We start from the raw sequence: 20,086 nt of genomic DNA, 5'->3' as shown, positions 1-20,086 counted from the left end.
CAAAGCTGAAATATCTTCTCCTATCAACCTCTATGTTCCTCCACTATCAACCTAGACAAAGTGAGATGAAAATATTTTTTCTGCAAAATGCTTATCAGCACTGGGATATTTTAATTAATTGCTGAATAAGATAGAGCTGGAAGAAGTCATTACCATTTTGTTAGTGATCCACGCTGGAATTTTAGTGACATGGCAGTAAAGCTATTCAACCACAAAAGATCTCCAGTCATGACAATTATCATTTTTTATTGTTAATGCCTTGACCACTTGACCTTCTCCAGGACTCACGTCAATTGAAAATTTCCCCCAACCATCAGTGATTTGCAACAGGTCAGGGACCATAAAAGATCCTGAAATAAATGGAAGGCAGAAGAGGTAAGCTTTGAATATTGGTATCTCAAGGGTGCTAGCTCAGAATCAGAGACCTGGTGATCACCACATTCAGGGGACAGAGTCAGGACACTCACCTTCACAGGACAGTGATCACAGACTGGACCCTGAAATACACAAAGAGAAGGGCCAAGATGCAAAAGCAAGGTATTTCTTTTCCTGTGGACTTCAGCCTCACTATGAGTGTGAGTCTCCATCCCAACCCTGAATCTATTGTTAAAAAGTCATTGGTGGGGCTGGGGAGATAGCTCAGATGGTAGAGTGCTTGCCTTGTAAGCACAAGGCCCTGGGTTCGATCCCCAGCACCCAAAAAAAAAAAAAAAAAAAAAAAAAAAAAAAAGTGATTGGTGTCTGCAGCCTTAAATAAATTATTTTTCTTATCAAACACCACAACCCTCAAGATGCTGTGTTCTCAAAACCAAAAAAATTTCCAAGACTTAAAGGGAACTCAGTAGGGATAGTGCTGAGAGCATAGGTGTAAGAATAAGGGAGTTTGGGGTCTGATAATATGATCTTTGGCAAATCAATCTTTGGGCCTTAGTTTCTTCATCCAAAAAACAATAATAATACTGAGAAAAGAGCACCTATTTTATAGGGTTACTGTGTGGAAAAACATGAATTAATCACATGAAAATGTGTGGCAAAAACCATCAAAGGGAAGTACGTGGCAGTCCCCACCAGATGCTTCCTGAAGCCAAGTCGCCACGTAGGGGCTCCACCTCTCTCTCTGCAATCATCTGTTTTAATAACTCACTGCTGTCCCTCAGTCCACGTCGTGGAGAGCTCTTCCAGATGGACAAGGAATGCAGCTGAACTTTCACCAGAGCCTGGATGTCCAGTGTTAATGATCAGAACCTTTTAAAAAGGAAGTATTCATAAGCCACTCTACTGAATATATAACCCACAAGGTAAAACATGACTATGTTGTACTTAGAAAGTCTCAAAAGTGTTTCTTCACTGTTTTTAGATCAAAGGTACATTGCTTTCCCTTTCCTGCCCTTCTCTTCTTTGCAGAAGAGGCTTTTATTGATTGCTTTTTTTGTTTAATTCCACAAGTCATTTAAATTTAAATCACTCAAGGATAATTATAAATTATAGAAAAATTATAAAATACCAATAATCAAAAAGAAGGAAACAAAATTCACATATAATCCTGTAGCTCATATTATGTGGGATGAATTTTGTCTCCCCAAAATCCATAAGCTGACTATATTTGGAATAGGAACTTTAAGAAGATAATTAAGTTTAAATGACATGTATGTGGGGTGGCTACTCAGGAGGCTAAGGCAGGAGAACTGCAAGTTCAAAGCCAACCTCAGTAACTTAGAGAGACCCTCAGCAACTTAGGGAGACCCGGTCTCAAAATCAAAAATAATAAGGTCTGGGAATGTAGCTCAGTGATAAAATGCCCCTGACAATTTTTTAAAAACCCAGTCCAATTAAAAAAAAAAAAAAGGTTACATGAGGTTATAAGGGTGGAGTCCAAATATGATAGGACGGATGTCCTTATAAGAAGAGGAAAGAGATAAAAATAGGAAGAGATACCAGGAGTGTGGATGCACAGAGAAAAGGCCATGTGAGGACACAGAGAGAAAGCAGCCATTGTCAAATTAAAGAGAGAGGCCTCAGGGGAAGCCAGTCACCAACATCTCGATCTTGGACTATGCACCTCCAGACTGGGAAATACATTTCTGTGGGTGGAACCCCTTGGTCTAATGGTATATTGTTATGACAGCCTTAGTAGACACACCCTAGAGTCATAGAACACACTGTTAAGAGTTGGTATATTTTCTTCTACACTTTTAAATGCAACTTTTAAATGCATCCATAACTTCTCTTTTCAAAAATGATATCATATAATATATGCTGTTCTTTATCTGCTTTCCCAATTTATCATGAATATTTTAATATCACTAAATCCCTCGTTACATATAACATAATTGAATGGTAGTCTATGCAGTTCCTTAAAATTGTCTTCATTTGATCAATTCCCAACTGTTGAACATTTAGTTTGTTTCCAGTCTTCCTCAATTATAAATGATATTGCATTGATTATCCTTTGTAGCTTAATTTTTGCCCACATCAATGGTTATTTCCTGGGTTTGATTTTTAGAGGTGGAATTGTTAAGTCAGAGTAAATACATTTGTAAGACTCTCCAATAAGCTTAGCAGATCAGTTTCAGAAAGGTTATGCCAATTTATATTCCCCCAATAGGTTTCAAATATGTCTATTTCTATCCTTTCATTAGCACACCAGGGTCTTGATGGTACTTTTCTCCAGGGGTGTCCCCAGTCCTCACCTACCCTTCTCAGTAGTAAGCAATGTGAACACTTGAGTAGTACTTTTTCAAGCTGTGTTATATGACCTATTAGTGGTTCTTTTAAGAGTTTAGGTCATGACTGGTATTTGCTTTTCAATAAAATAGTATATAAATGAATAGCATAGCAAATATTTGCACTGCAAATAGGAAGGTAAATATCAAATAATGGAACTTTTGTTTCACTTGAGAAAACCTAAATTTCAATGGAACACAATTGTAAGGCCACAGCCTAGAAAGTTTGAAAAGCACTGGTTAGTCAAAAGCTCGTTGGATCAAGGCCCAAGAGACTTGGACCCTAGGGGAAGAAGACAGGAGAACAGAAAAAGGACACAAATTCCATTTACCTACTCTTGGGGGAAATGGTATTGTTAGAAATGTGATAGAACTCTCAAAGTTACATAAAATTAGCTATGAAAAAGTTTTATAAACTAAGTCATGGTTTTATAAGAAAGAGTGTTGCAAATAACCTGTACCTCCCTTCTCCACATAGCTTAGTCTCATTATGTCTGATTGTGGGTCTCTCTGCCTCTCCCCAGTTGCATTCAATATGCTGCAGATATTATTTTGAAATTCTTAATAATTTTTAATAAGGGACCCTATATTTTCATTTTGCATTGGGTCCCCTAAATTTATGTAACCCATTCCATCCATTAATTCAAACACTAGGCATTTTCCTGATAGGAAAGCTGGATTCTTTTCTGTGGCATGGTGAGAGATGAAGCAATAACTCCCCATCTTAGTGGATAAGGTACAAGTTGCTTTGAGGGTTTCCAACATGAACCATTTCAAAGAATCAGCCATGCACCAGAACCACACATAAGGGAAGCTCTGGTCATTGAGAACTTTTGTTCTGCCCAAGGTTTGTGTTCAATTGTTTGAGCCCCAGCTGAAGTACACTGTTCAAATTGCATGCAACTCTTTAAAAAAAAAAAAAAATTGGATGATCCACTTAATGCCATGTGTTGCTACAGGGGTTTATTGAATGTGAAGCATTCACAGCAGGTTCTCAATAAAAGATATAATAGAAAGAAGAAGGTCACTTTTGACCTGGGTGCTGTTTTATGACTGACCTCCATTTAAAACACAAAGGTTGCTAAAAGACTACTCATACACAGAACAAAAGAACACATTTGGGAAATTTAGTCTATAGTTCAACGGTAAGCTATCTTTCTTCAAGAGAATTAAAGCCTCTTATCATCATAAAGACTAGAGCTTTGCAGTACTGGTGATGATGTGTTCACACTAAAGCTTTTGCACTTCAGGGGCCGGGAATAGACCTGACTACAGAGCAGAATCATATATAATGAAAATCATGACACTGAACTCCTTAGAAATGATTCCGAAACAGAGCAGTCTCTGAGTCTGTACTGGCAAAACAAGTATATATTAAGCATCTACTAGGGTTAGGAATGTGACTCAGTGATAGAGTGTTTGCCTAGCATGTGGGAAGCTCTGGGTTCAATCCCCAACATTAAAAATAAGTAGATAGATAGATAGATAGATAGATAGATAGATAGACAGATAGATCTACTACTCAAAGGCTTTGTAGAAGTTCTTCATCAGACATAGCCCACATGAATGTTACCTCTCCTATGTGCTCTCACAGAACCCCATCTCACTCCTCTCAAAGCACTTTTAATTCTTTATTGCAAATATTTACTTTCTGATCTGTCTCCTTCACTTGCCAGCAAGTTCCTTGAAGATAAGTACCGTGTTGTTATTTATTTTATTTTCTGTATCCCAAGTCCTAGAACAATATTAAACCTGCTATAGATCCTCAATAAATTTCTATAGGTAAGTAAAAGAATGAATGGCATATGATATATAAAGAGCTCCTACAAATCAATAAAAAGACAACAAAAAAGAAAAATGGCTGAAGCATACAAAAAGACAATAGACAAAGAAGAAAGTATAAATGACTAATAAACAGAAAAAGACATTAAATCATAAGAACTGTAATAATAGTCAAAAAAGAAAGTTTAATGACTGTTAGACACTTTAAAAGATATTCATATTCAATGAAAAAGAGAAATGCAAATTAAGACCAGATCAAAGTATCATTTTGCAGATGGGCAAAGACGAAAAGAAGTTCACTAACATATTATGCTGGCAAGAATGAAGAAACAAGCATTTTTATATATTTCCAGTGGGGATATAAATTGATTCAATCTCTATGGAGGAAAAATTGCAATGTGTACAACCTTTAGCCTAGGAATTCCACTAGGAAATAATTCTAATAGATACGCACACAGACACATACACACACACGCACAAAATTATGTTTGAACTTCACCTGCTCCAGAACTAGTGTTAAAATACTGAAATGCTTCCTTATTTATTAGTAAATGCTGCTCCCTGGCCCACCAGGTACTCCACTGCTGTCCTAACATCCAGCCCTTCCCGAGAATCCCCACACCTGGCTACAGTCCAGCAACTCAAGAGGCAAGTGCCTGATAATACAGGGCCCCTGGAATCATGCTTCAGCACTGTGGCCAGCGTGGTTCTGCTTAATCAGTGCCTATGCTGTAATAGTTGCTAAATATTTGAATATCATCCCTGTGTTCAAGGCTATTTACTGCAACACAGAAGGCAACAGCAAAACTTGGGAAACATCCTAATCAATAGCTAGTGTTTACTGGAGTTCATTATGTGCCACACACTGTTCTGACTCCTTAACATTGACTACCACAGTCCTTAGGACAAACGTAACAAGAGGTACTATTGTAATGGTAATGAGAAGTTAAGCAAGTTGCCGAAGGTCTTAGAGCTAATAAGTGATTGATTCAAAATTCCATGTAGGCAGTCTGATTCAAAAGTTCATGCTCTTGGAACTTTAGATTATGTAGAAGGAAACGAGAGGGAGGTGGGTATGAAAAATGGTGGAATGAGACAGGCATCATTACCCTATGTACATGTTTGATTACACAAATGGTATGAATCTACATCATGTACAACCATAGAAACGAAATGATGTGCCCCATTTGTGTACAATGAATCAAAATGCAGTCTGTAAAAAATTAAAAGATAAATTTAAAAAAATCAAATGTGCTTTGGTAGAGATTAATGAAATGAATTAGGGTTCATTCATAGGTGGAATATTATGCAACCATAAAGATAGAGCTCTTTATAAATTCCTAATAAAATACAAGTCAAGGTATACTATTAATTGATTTAAAAAGGACAGAAAATGTGTATAGTAGTTACCCACCGCACGGATAGCACATATATGTATATGTGTGTATGTATGTGTGTATATTTATCACAAATAGGATATGTATTCTCTACAAACACATGTCATGTGTGTGTAAAATCACAAATTAAATCTGCAGAGCATATCTACGTGGTATACAAGAAACTGGTAATTCATTCCAGTTGCCTGCCTGGGCGGGGTACAAAGAATTAGGAAACATGTGTATTGTGTGTGCCTTTTTTGTATCTTCTGATTATACATATGCAAATATTACTTATTTTTAAAATTCAACTATAAATCAGTAATACAAAAGAATGATATGAGAGGTACATAAACCTCTGGAGGCACGAAGCAAAAGGAGTTTAAAGAAAAACAGAACAAGCTGGTCAGAAGTGGGTGAGTCCCGCCTCCTGATCATCAGGAAGAGCTGAGCATTTGAGCAGAGCCTTTAAAGATGGGGAAGCTGCGAGGTTGTTGGGGAGTGAAGGAGAGCCGTTCTAAGGTGTCAGGGACCAAGAAGTTCTCATTCTGAGAACATTCTGACCTTTACAATAAGCAGCAGCGCCCCTCCCCCCCCCCTCCTGGCTGATAATTCTGACAGTATGGCGCCTATGGCGCCCACGGCTTCTCTTCCGGGACTACACTTTCCCGCCGGCGCGAACTTCACCTTCCCGCCAGCGCGAATTTGCACCCTATCAGGAACCCAGCAGAAGAACACAACCAACCAGGCTGCACCTCGTCATACCCCTCATTCCCTCAGCATAAATACCCGTGAGAACAATAAAAATTTGCAGCTTGATCAGAATTCCTGTCTTGCTGTCTCTCCCTGCGTCTCTTGTCCCTTCATTCCTTCTCTCTTAGGTTTGCCGTCCGCGTTGATGTCCCGCGGGTCGGGACACTAAGGGAAGAGGCAGAGTGAAGGAAGGAAGAATGTTAACAACAGCAAATCACAAGTAAGACCTGGGTCACAGGAGGTGCGGTGTTCTGCACAGTTGTAAGGAAACGTGGAAGCCAAGATCTGTGAGGGGAGGGAAGGGGGGATTCAGGGGTCCTAGAGGCAGAGGCCAGCCCAGCAGGGCCCCTTCTAGGACAATTCAGAGGAATATCAACCAGAAAGGCCCAATTCTGTCCTGTTCCCACGTCCAGTGCTGATAAGGAGTTAAGCTGTGGAGCTATCCCCAAAGGACAGGGCAAGAAACAAAGAAGTAATTGAAGGGTTGGGAGAAAATAGGACCAAGGAAAAACGGCTCAAGGCGCTGAGATTGTGGGTTCTGAAGGAGGGCAATTACTCCTACTTGATGACGGTCTCACCATTCATTGTCAGGGGAATGGTGACCAGCTGTTCTCTGCAGCCACAAAGAAGACAAAGAGGGAGAGGGCTTCAACTGCAGCATGAGCAATTTAAATGGGATTTGGAGAAAAATCTTTGTCAAAAGAAAACAAAGTTGTTAAACGCCCAGGAACAGATTCTGAGGGAAGATGCAGACTTGCTCCCTGTCTCCCTCTTGATTAGACTTGAGGATGTAGAAGTGAACCCAGCTTTGAATTCCCTTTCTGCAAGGCAAGTGACCATCCAAGTCACCTAAGATGCTTGTCATCCAGAGACACATCAATACTTTCATGTACCCCGTTTCCTAATGAAAGTTTAACTTTTCCAGAATACATATGAGAGCTTGTATCTCATTTTACTTTGGTTGTAAAGAGTTATGGTATTGGCCATTTTCTAAAAGAAATCACATTTCTAACAACATCACTCTCTGGAAAAGTGTGGCACAGAGCAGGCTTTTTCCAGAAATTTGGACTGTGATTCCCACACAGTAATAAATAAATTTCATACCACAGCATGGTACAAACACACACACCCAGACACATGTAACTGAAATACAAGTTTGCAAGAAAATACTTGCACTTCCTCTGTGTCACCTACTTTGATATTTTCTATTTTATTTTACTATTTCAATTTTTTAAAGAATTGTCTCAACCCACTAGATTGAGTTTATGACCCACCAGTGGATTGTGCACCACAATTTGAAAAGCCCGTGTATAGTTTAAGAGCTGTGGCCCCTGACACTGGGCAACACCAAGTAAGTTCCTTTAATTGCTCTGAGGCTCTACTCGCTCAACATTAAAAGGGGATTTAATTATTTAGATCTCAGTGTCTTAGAAAGTTCAGGTTAAGACCCAAGGCTCACTGTGCGTAACATTTATTTAATACTCCCTTCTCAACGGAAGTAGATTATATCATTAAAATGGCTGCCACAAAGCCAAGCTTCCGTCCCAGTCCAGAAGTGTCTTAGCAGTTACTTGGTAAAGAGCCTCACCAATGACAGGTGTTCATCAGCAAACCAGAAAGAACTTAAGAGCAACGTGAGAGGGGACACCAGCTGAAGAGACCAAAGCACTCCAACAAACCACCAGGGGATTCTCTTTAAGACACTCAGATGAGGACAAGGGTTCAAGAGCTACAGAAAGAGCCAGGCATGGTGCACACCTGTAATCCCAGCTACACCAGAGGCTAAGACAGGGGGATCACAAATTCAAGGCCAGCCTGGTCAACCTAGCCAGACACTGTCTCAAAATAAAAATTAAAAGGGGAGGGACTTGGAATACAGCTCAGAGCTTGCCTAGCTAGTATGTGTGAGGTTCCGAGTTCAACCCCTAGTACTGGAAACATACAAACAAAAAAGCTATAGAAAAAAATTGAACTGTGTCCTGTATCTTTCATTTTAAAGGTAGAGTAGAATGGAATATATTTTGGAAAAAAATAAATTCCATTCCAAGTGGCAAAAATAAAAAATAAAAAACCTAAATATTTGTTTCTTAAAAGGAATACATCTTCGGTGTTAGAAAATTAATGTGAAAGAACTCTTTTTTCCGACCAAGACAAATGAAAGAAACATCACTATGGTTTGAAATAAGTTTCCAGAAAAAAAAAATAGTTGGACACTTCATCATAAACATGCAATCTAAGCCCCCCTTATATCTGGCAGTTGTGATTGCTAGCCTTGGTCCTGAGTAAACTAAAAGAAAATCATTTTCACATTCTGCTTCTGGTCATTTTATAACTTCCAGCCCTGAGCAGTGAGGCAGGATACTAATGGAGAGATAATTGTGTATACTCTAAAAAAATAAAATAAAACAAAACAACAACAACAACAAAGGTATCTCACACACATAAATATGCCAGTTAAGAAGAATGAAGAAACTACTGGAAGACAGCACTCTTTAAGGAATTATGAAGGGAACCTGCAAATAGAAAGTGACAAGAAGAAACTTCTGGATGAGATTAAGACTTTTGGAGACCTGTACTGAGAATGATACAATGCCAACACCATCAGCTCCAAACACAGCATCAGAAGCAGGAAGTCCAGTTAAATGTAGCTTTTCCTTTGGATCAATGATTTTTGTAATATCAAAGTCTTTTATACATTTCTCTGTGCGTTTAGGTATGTGTGTGCACCTGTGAATTCCTAAGGTGCTAAGTGTTTACTCTGCCTTTGGGTTCATCCAGTACTTGGTGCTTGAGAGGGAAGATGTTACAAATCTTGGGAAGTAGAAGTTTAGTGAGAATGTGTGCCTCACTCTGTCTCCGATGATGGGAAGGACTTCCAACCCAACAGCTACAACCTTCTAGAAAGTTGGGTTGTAGGCCCAGAAGTTCCAAGTCATTCCAAAGATTTAAGTATCCCAAGTGTGGTACAGAAACCCCTGAACAGGTGACAATGGGCAGTCCAGGGTGAACCCCTGGTTGGTAAAGCTTTAACTATGGATAAGATCTTGAGAGCACACCAGAGCGGAGTCCTAATATGAACCAAGATTTCTTTTCTATCCAGCTTGACAAAATGGAAACTAGCATTTGTTTTCACAGACCTGACTTTCTGGTCTGAGATTTAAACCTCCTTACTCATAGGTAAGTGAGTGGTACCTCTGCAGTTCTAGCTGAAATCTTCCATCCTATGCAACCTATGGCCTTTGAGGGCACTGCGTCTCAGGAAATTCACATGTCAGGTGAATTTCTCCTCTGGTCCAGCTCAGCCAATCAGACTCTACCCCTAGTGTACCCACTCCCAGGTCCTACAAGCAGGACTCTAGGACAACGGGCACAAGATTAGCTGAATAGCTACACTAATCTCTGGGATTTTACATTTCAGAAATCAGCTCACACTCCTCTGGCAATGATTCATTGTCGTACATTATACGGGGAAGATACAAGACAAGGTGACACTCTGGGGAGATGCATCTCACTGCAGAATGATGAATTATTTGAGATATAAAATGTGGTCAGCCCAGCCCTCTCTTTCCTGCCTCTAGGCAGAGGAAGTGAGTATGTCTGTATCAGGCCTGGAGATTAGATATCATGGATAAAGCTGAAAAAGAGTGAACGCTTTGTTATTTTATCAAAGCCCATTTTCAAAGTATTAGCCCTCCCTGTTACTGTATTTATCAAAGAGAATCAGATTATCACGGGAACAAGGCCCAGTATTATTTGATACAGAAAGCAAGATCATTGCTCATTGAGTTTTAATGACTGGTTTTAATTTTGTCAAAACCTCTTCCTTCAATTTTCTTCCTGTAAAGAAAATTCTTGGAAGTTTCCCCCATTCTTTATGATTTTATTAATATCTATGCATATTAAATACTTGACTTACTAACATTTTTTCCTAATTGATTTTTTTTAATTTATTTTTATTGTAAACAAATGGGATACATGTTGTTTCTGTTTGTACATGGAGTAACAGCATACCATTTGCATATTCATACATTTACATAGAGTAATGATGTTTGATTCATTCCGTTATTTTTTTCCTTCCCCCACCCCTCCCACCTCTCTTTTCCCTCTATACAGTCCCTCCTTCCTCCTAATTGATTTTTGAAATTCATTTCTAAACATCAGTCTCTCTTAATCATTTTGGTAATATCTTCTCTGTGAACCCGCAGACAATGATCGAGTACTCTTAATAATGGGCTTTTTTTAAAATTAATGGCTAATTTTTTAAACCATTGCTCTTAGAGCATAATATTAAACCATATATCAGCAAATGTGGTCTTCCCTGGACTTAACTGCCTATTGTACTAAATTGAAAAAGCAAAGTTACTACCCACATGATAAAATGAGTAAACACTATATACAGCAATCACATATGGACTCTGAAGTTATCATCAGAACCGGTGTCCAGTTTCTCTTCCTAAAGTGTAAAAGGAAGGAAGTGTAAAAGTGAATTCCAAGAATTAAATAGATCTTCAGCAATAGCAGAAAAAGGAACATCTGACTATCAGTCAGGCCAGTGAGAGGGTAGGGAGACATCAGACACCCTTATCCTTTCAAAAAGGAGATATCCTATATTAGAAGGACAATATTTTCTAAATCAGGAAGCTTGGTGCATGATATAATGAAAATTAGGATAGATGTGGACACAGACCTTCCCTGCCTCACCCCAATTCATTTGTGCATTAATTCATCCATTCGCTCAATACAGCTCAATACATCTTCCTGGAGCCCTGCTCTGGGCCAGCCTCCAGCTGTACAACAGTGCCCGGGACTGATGCACTTCCTATCTTCACACATCATATTAGCCAGTCAACTCCAAACCTACTTCACATAAACAGAACAAAATGGGAGACAAGCATAAAAATGAAAAGCAACTCAAAAAAGTTGAGGTAAATCATTTAAATCTCCATGCTACAAACAGAGGAATCAAAGAAAAATAGCTAGCAATCATACTTGTGTATTGACCTTCCATTTCACATATAATTATTTTGATACATAAACTTTCCAAAGTGGATCCTATTCTCTGCTATACAGCAGAGGAAGCTGCAGCCAGCTCATGGACTCGCCTAAAGCCAAGAACCAACAAGTCCCAATAGTGGAGTTTGAACCAAGGCCCACCAGTCTTCCAACACTGCACTCTTTTTCCTATCAGGGAAATCTTAAGGCAGAGGGGCTTTCCTCCTCTAGGAATCAGAGGGATCTGGGGATGTCTGCGGGCCATGAGAACATGGCTATTCTTCTAGCTGTCTGGGCACAAAACTCTACAACTAATATACTCAAGACGGTGTCCCTCAACCTGTACAAGTCCCAGGATCTACGATAGTCTCATTTATCTATTCCCCCCAAAAGGTATCCACTAGCTGCACACCTAAGTAAGTCCCATTTCATTTCCCTGCTGGAATTTCTGGAGAGCAACCTTTGGAGGTAGCTGGAGGCAAGAGTAGTTCTTCCTCTACTGGGTAGCAGAGAAGAATATAAGCTCTTTAAGTGCAGGAGCCATTTTTATTGATCTTGGTCTCTGTCCCTGTGCTCAAAAAATAAAATAAGGTGGAACTAGGGTTGGGCCTGTGCTCATGGTCCAAGCAGAAAATGGAAAAAGGTAATGAAAGTGTGGTAGGCCTGGACCTTGGTCATCTACCACTATCCCCTGAGTCCATCAGCTTGTTAGGTTTGGAGGAATCTCTGATTTTCTATCCAATGCATTCTTATAATTCTACAACCTAGGAGCTCAATTATTGTTATCAACTAGCAAAATGGAAGACAAAGCTAGAGAATATTCGCTTAACTCCTCATAGAAAGGTTTCATAAGGCTCTTCCATGTTTTTTAAAAACCATTAAAAATGGGGCTGGGGATATAGCTCAGTTGGTAGAGTGTTTGCTTTGCAAGCACAAGGCCCTGGGTTTAATCCCCAGCACTGCAAAAAAAAAAAAAAAATTTTTTTTAAGTAACTTTTATACATAAACTGTTTCCATTTCTTCTGAAATACTGTTTTTGAAGACATTGTCATTTGTGTTACTCCATTATTAAAAGTCATGCAACCTTATATGCTTTCTTATGCTAGATATATAACTCACCATTTTTCTCTTTTTGCTCTAGTTTCTAAGAATTTCCAAGTTAAAACACTATTTTAGTTTAATTTATTCCTTTATTCATTCAAAGAACACTTATGTGGAAAATGATCTGTTTGATTATTTTGTTCCTGCCTCAAAAGGCTCTTGAGTTCCTTTCTTTACTGTAACCATTTTTCTGTTATATGTTTATTATTATGTTTCACTGATGTATCTCTTGGAAATAGTCAGCAAAGTATAAATGTAGATAATAAGCAACTTAAAATAGTTTTATTATAAAAATGATAGGATCTGGGTCACAATGTGGAATAGGGACTAAGCAGAGAGGACTGGGAATCTCAGACCCTGGATTAGAACCTCAATTCTGCCCCACTAGCAGTATAAACTGAATACATTGTCCTTTCTGAGCCTTGCTTTCCCCACCTGTAAAACGGGGTAGCTAAGAATTCTCACAAAGATGCTTAGGAATTTAAACAAGGTAATGTATACAAAGCACCTGGAATGACACAACATGTAAGTGTTCAATAGCCACTATTGTATTAAAACAGGTAAATATACAACAAACAATTCCTCAACAAATACCCAGTCTCTGAGATGGGTTGTGTTTGGTTTTCAAGGAAAAGTAAATGGAAACTTTTAAAAACTCAAATCAAAATTAATTTTAAACTGCTTCCTTTTGGTCCTGTCCAATATTCTCGGCCATGTTCCATCACCCCTTGTTGTTCATCCCTCTTGTCTAATTATAAACTAAATTCTGGCTCGTTAGCAGGAAAGATTTTCTCAGGCTCTGTTCTATAAACAATACCAGAGAAATCGCAGATGCTTTAAAAACCAGAAAGGGTGTCCCAGTCTGCTGTTGTGTGTGTGTGTGTGTGTGTGTGTGTGTGTGTGTGTGTGTTTTAATCTAAAAGATACCACACATGACTCTGACTTTCGAAGTTGTGTACTTGCTATCAACAAGCACCGCACATCAAACCTTTCTCTTCTGTAGCGTGCACCACATCTTCTTGTGATTGTTTATTTCTATGACTGTCTCCCCCTGATATGGTTTGCATATGAGGCATCCTCCAAAAGCTCATGATTAGATTATGAGAGCTGTAATCTAATCAGTGGATTAATCTATCTAATGGGTTAATAATTTGAAAGGACCACTATAATGGACAATAACTATAGGCGGGTAAGCTGTGGCTAGAGGAAGTAGGTCATTGGGGGCATGCCTTTGGAGATTCTGTATTGTTCCTAGTGCGTAGATATTTATCTGTGTATCTCCCCGCACCCACCCGCCCAGCTTCCTGGCTACATGCCCCTCCACCATGATGTTCTGCCTCATCTCTGGCACAGTGACAATGGAGTTGACTGAACATAGACTGAGACTTCTGAAATTGTGAACCCCAAATAAACTTTTCCTCATCTAAATTGTTCTTGTCAGGTATTTTGGTCACAGAAATGAAAATGCACTAACACACACACACTATAGTGACTAACACACACCCATAGTGAATTCCTTGAGGGCTAGAATATTTTATTCCCTATTAATCTCCTGTTCCTAGTCTAGTGGCACAAATATAGTAAGTGCTCAATAAATATTTGTAGAATCAATGAATGAACCAATGGCAAGGACCATATCAAATATATCAAATTATCTTCTGTGGCACTTATCAGTGAATAAGTAAATTAATATCACTTACTGAGCCCACTTGAGATACAAAGAGGTCTTTATATCATAACAATTTCAACATAATTTTGTACCTTAAGCCACAGAACAAGAGCTTTTAAGATCTTTGAGTTGATTTTCAGAGACCTTTCATAAACCATATTACCATTTCAGAAATCAACTATTTTCTTCGTGACTATTTGTGTGACTCTTCTAATCAAAATTCTCCAACAGTCTTATTAACCCAAAGGTATTCAATTCACGCAATGTTCTCATGTGGAGTCTTAGTGTGAAGCCTTCTCCTTACTGATAGGGGGAGCTCGGGGAGAGAGGAATAAATCCCCAAGACAAGACTGAGTTTAGGGAGGCCCCCGGCTGGAGCCTGGGCTGAGCTGACTGAGGCACAGCTGGAAGACTGATGAAGGCCTCCTGCCAGGAGCTCACTCCTGTGAAAGCCCAGGAGACTCTTGAGAAACAACTCTTCCAAAACTGGGTTCCCAGGCAACAAGCCAGTGTACAGCTGAGCAGGGGTTCTGAGTAGTTGTCCCTTGGTATCCAGGACTCCTGCAGATGCTCAAGTCCCTAAGCTAAAATGGGACAATATTATTGACTCATAACCTACACATATTCTCCCATATACTTCATCTCTGCATTACTTATAATTCCTCATACAATGTAAATCCTGTGAAAATAGTTTTTATGCTGTATTGTTTAGAGACAAAAAATGACTGTGCATGTTCAAGACAGACACAATTTTTTTTTTAATTATTTTTGGCACCTATGGTTGGTTGGATCTGCAGATACAGAACCCAAGGACACGGTGAGCTGACTGTACTTCCATTTGTGAATTGTTCACTTTTTCTCTACAGACTTAACATAAATGCAGGGTTGGGTCAAGGATTTTGACACTCCTTCCACCCTCGTCTTCATAGGGAAAACAATCCTCCATACCTCCATTGACCTCTTCAGGGAAATATCCAAACCCCTTTTTACCCTGCCCTCTCTTTCTAGCTGTTACCCTACAGTTTCTATTTTCACACCCAAATGATCCATAAAGTATTTTCCTAAGCAAATTTTTTACTTTTTTCCCCCCAAGAAGATTCTCTTATTGGTTGTTAAAGAATTATTTTTGCCATCTGAGCAGAAATTCCTAATACTTTCCCCAGTATCTATTCTTTATCTTTCACATAGGACCCATAAATGTTAACTGGGCACTTGGACACCCAGGTTAAAGACCATCTTTCTCAGACTCCCTTGCAACTAAGTGCAGACGCAGAATAAACGTAGAATTGACGTCAGCAACTGAGGAGACATGGAGCCTGGTCATCACTTCCTTTTGCCTCATTTATATTGGATGAAATGTAGACCTGATAGAGAAAGATAAGCAGCCATCTGGGTCCACAGAAGACCTTGTATGTCGAGAATGACAGAGCACAAGACAGGAGCCAGGGTCCCTCACCCGCAGAGCTGTGACCTCAGTCCTGGACTACTTAGACTTTTCTGTCAGAGAGAAATAGGCTTTTCCCTTGTTTATACTTTTACTGTAGTTCTCGGTGACAGTTACTAAAAGTGTATCCTGCCTAAATCCTTCTTTATACAGATATTTTGCAAATATCAGCAGCATCAATAGATAATGTGACAAGCATTCTAATCAGATTAGCCATTAGAGTAAGTTCTGTTCATTTCCTTGCTCTTTTTTGTTTTCCTTTTCATGTACAATCATCCTGCAGACTCCCGTGAGTCCAATAGACCTCTACTGTTTTGGGTTATAAAAATTTTGGTACTTTACACAGGTTGGCTTTTTTTTTTTTCAACTCCAATAAATATTGTAGGTTTCTGAGTTTCACTTTGTTTTACATCAAAGTTCAATTTAAGTTTTTACCAGGCACAGTGGCACACACCTGTAATCCCAGCTGCTTGGGAGGCTGAGGATCGTGAGTTCAAAGCCAGCCTCAGCAACTTAGCAAGGCACTTAACTCAGTGAGACCCTGTCTCTAAATACAATACAAAAAAAGGGCTGGGGATGTGGCTCAGTGGTTAAGCACCCTGGGTTCAATCCTCAGTACCAAAAAAAAAAAGTTCAATTTGACTTTTCTATTTATAGTTTATTAAGTTTATATTTACTACTTTCAGGTTTCTATTTTAAAAAATATTTTAGTATGAAGTCTTCAAGCATTCAGAAAAAAAAATTTTAAACCCCAAGAAATCACTAGCCAAACAAATTCAAGAAATCTTAAATTCTTGTCACATTTGGTTCTGTTCTTTTTGGAAAGAAATTAAAGCTGACACAGAGCTGGAAGTCCCATCCCATTTTCCTTCCTTCTTCCATAAAAGAAAACACCGCCACAAGCTTTGTGTGTTAAAACTCCTACATGTATTTCTACATTTTTTATTACCTACCTAAACATAAACCACTTAAAATTTTAAATGAGCAAAATTTCATGAATATCATTCTGCAACTTGATTTTCCATATAACACTAGGTCCTAGTTCATTAGTTTTAATTCTATTTTGTAGTCATACTGTATTGTATTCATTCTCCTATGGATGAACATAAGGTTATTTTCCCTTTTTTTCACTAATTCAGTCAACACCGTTGTGAGCATTCTTACATCTAATTCCAGGTGCACGGGTCAAGTGTTCTCTAGGATGTGTGCTTAATAAATGAAATTATACTGTCGTAAGCATACTTTTAACCTTAGACTTTGGTAAATTGCTCTCCAAACATGTTCTACCAAATTGTACTCTGATTTCTGTATGTCTTCACTAGCAGATGATATCCTCAGGATTTTCACTTTTTGCCCATATAATAGGCATACAATACTATCTCATTTTCATTTTAATTTGCATTTCTTTGATTTTTAGGTGTCTTTGCCATTCAGTTTTCTTATTCTGCGATTTGTCTCTTTAAATTCTTTGTCCATTTTACTACTGAGTCGTTTGGACTTCTTGTTGATAGGTAGTTTTTTTTGTTTTTTGTTTTTTTTTATGTTTTTGTGGTGATGGGCGTGAAACCCAGGGCTGGCTAAGAGCTCTACCCCAGAGCTCCATCCCCAGTCCTTATAGCTTTTCTTTATATGTTTGTGATCTTAAACTGTATTTTAGATATATGCATTCTAAATATCTTGTCCCTCATCTTTTAACTTTGGTGCATGGATTTTAAAGATTTTAATGTCCTTTCTATGATTTGTGGTTTTTGTCTTCTGATTAAAAAATTCTTTCTTACTTGAAATCATAAAACATTCTTCTATATTTTAAGTCAATAATTTTTAAGTTTTGCTTTTCAAAGGCAGTGTTTAACATTTGATGAAATAAATTCTTTTAATTTAAAGATTTTAATTCTAGGAACAATACATTATGGCTTTGTTACATATGAAGTTTTGGTGAAAAAAAAAAGTGATCAATTTCTGAAAAAAATAGAAATGACACTCAAAAGTATCCAGAAAAATATCAGAAGAGGCTGAAAGAGTTCTTTCAGGTGTGTATTTTCTTTCTTCTTCAATTCATAAGCACTCTTAGGGTCCTCTCATCAGTCCCTCCTACTTTATGAAATGAACTCAGCTTATGTACTTCGCCAGCTCTGTTCATTCTCACATGCTCTCCAGCCTTGGCCACTTGCCTTTCTTCCCAGGTTGGAGCAATCCCAGAGATGGCTCATGTCCCAGCTGCTGCCACCATGGCCTCATATTCTAATATCTCCAATTTTCTCAGCCTCCCCAGGGATGAGGACTGGCCTTAGCCATGGAGTCTCTCATTTTCCCAGACAATGGTGCTGCCTTGGGAGGTATTGAGGCATCGCCATTGAGGGAGACTTAATGCCCTGAAGGATGGGCTTTTACCATGAGGCAAAAGATGGAAACAAGTTTACAGAGCAATTTCTTGCCCTTTTTCTTCCACAGTGAACTGTTCTGAGAAGTAGTGATCCCACATGACCACTCAGAAGAGTCTCACATTCATTTCATCAAAACAGAAGGAGATTTATATGTATGGTCGGGCAGGAACCATGAATTTAAGCAGAGGATTGCCTGAGAAGATGTTAAGTTCACTGAATCTGAGGGGTCTGAGACATTTTGCAAACATCTGCATAAATGGGTCTATGTGAAGTAGATCAAAGTTGGAGAGATTGGTTTTTTTTTTTTTTTGAGTGCTATGATTGACACTGTTGACTGGCTATTCAAAACAATTTTCCCTATCTTCCTTGCTATTATTATATTATTATTATATTAATAACCCCAATTTTGTTCAAGCAGTGACATACTCAGCTCATATGATGAATAAAAATCAGTTAGACCAACCGTGGTAACTCCATTTCTCCTTAGCACTGACAAATTTGAGTCAGCATATATGATCCATTTCTAAGTCAAAAGAAATCTACTGGGGAACTTGTAAAAAAAAAAAAAATAAAAATTTTTCCTCCCTGATAAAACGATGCCACAGGAAAAGAAAACTCCCTTCTGCCTTTGAAGTCCCTTTCCTTCCTACTTTAAATGTATTATCTGAGAACTTGCAGCTTAGAACTTTAGCCGCCATCTTGAAACTGTGAGTTCTATAAATGGCAGAACTGAAAGGTAGAACAAGCCTACATATCTGCTGACATCTCTCAGTCCCCAAAACAGCCCTAAAACAGATGATCTCCAGACTTATTGTTCTCTGAGATACTTAAATACCATTATGTTAGGCCATTACTGGGCTCCCTGACATTTTTAGCCAAAGTTTCCCCAACACATAAATCTTTTGCACACATCTGGTAAATGGAGTGATTCAAGTATAGGATACCATAGAGAAGGCCTCGGGTGGAACTCAGAAAAATGCCAATGTTAAAAGAACAGATAAAGGAGAGAGGAATCCGCCAATGAGAAGGGCTAGCTCAAGATATGTATGTTAACGATCACGTCACAAAAAAAGACATAATTTAGTAGTATCACAAGGAAATAAATAAAAAATCAGTTAAAATCTGAAAATACTCTCTATATGAAACTATAATGGCATAATAATATCTTTATGTTCAAATTCACAGGATGTGGATAAAGGATGTGCATGTGTCAGGGGAAGAAATATATAATAAATTTCTGTACCACCTTCTCAAAGTTGCTGTGAACCTAAACTACTCTAAAAACTAGTCTTTAAAGAAAAGAATATAATTTAAGAACTATCAATGTAGCTTTTAAGTTACAAATCTGTTCAAATATTTGGTCAAAGATTCAGGAAAAATTTAAGTTTCTGGGAACTTCATTCATTTTTTCACCCCATTTTTTCAGTCAAGAATTCATTTAAGTCATCCATTGATAGACACCATGAACATCTTTAGAGTTCCATGCTTAAGAGTTTCCATGCTCCGGTGGGTTTGGGTCATGAAATTCACTTGGCCCTAGAGAAATAAATGCTTGTCAGCATGAAGTTAAACTGATGAATAATTTTGACAACACCACACACAAAATTAGTGAACTGGCCAACATTTCTCTTCTAGCTCCTGTTTCTGGCAAAAGTTTAATTGTGAATGGATGTGATAAGTTATCCCTCTTCCTTCACTTAGAATAAATATTTGTAGGCTCCCTGACATTACATTATCCATATAATGTTTATTCTTTCATTGTGTTATTAGTGGTTTAAGGGCACAATATTCTGCTGGACCACAGCATAAAAGATGAGGTCAAGGGATGCTTTATGTGAGATAATAATGCAATTTTAGAAATG

The sequence above is a fragment of the Sciurus carolinensis genome, chromosome 4 (genome assembly GCF_902686445.1).
Source record: "Sciurus carolinensis chromosome 4, mSciCar1.2, whole genome shotgun sequence".
In the NCBI taxonomy this organism is placed as follows: domain Eukaryota; kingdom Metazoa; phylum Chordata; class Mammalia; order Rodentia; family Sciuridae; genus Sciurus; species Sciurus carolinensis.
Note: the sequence above shows the minus strand (reverse complement) of the source record.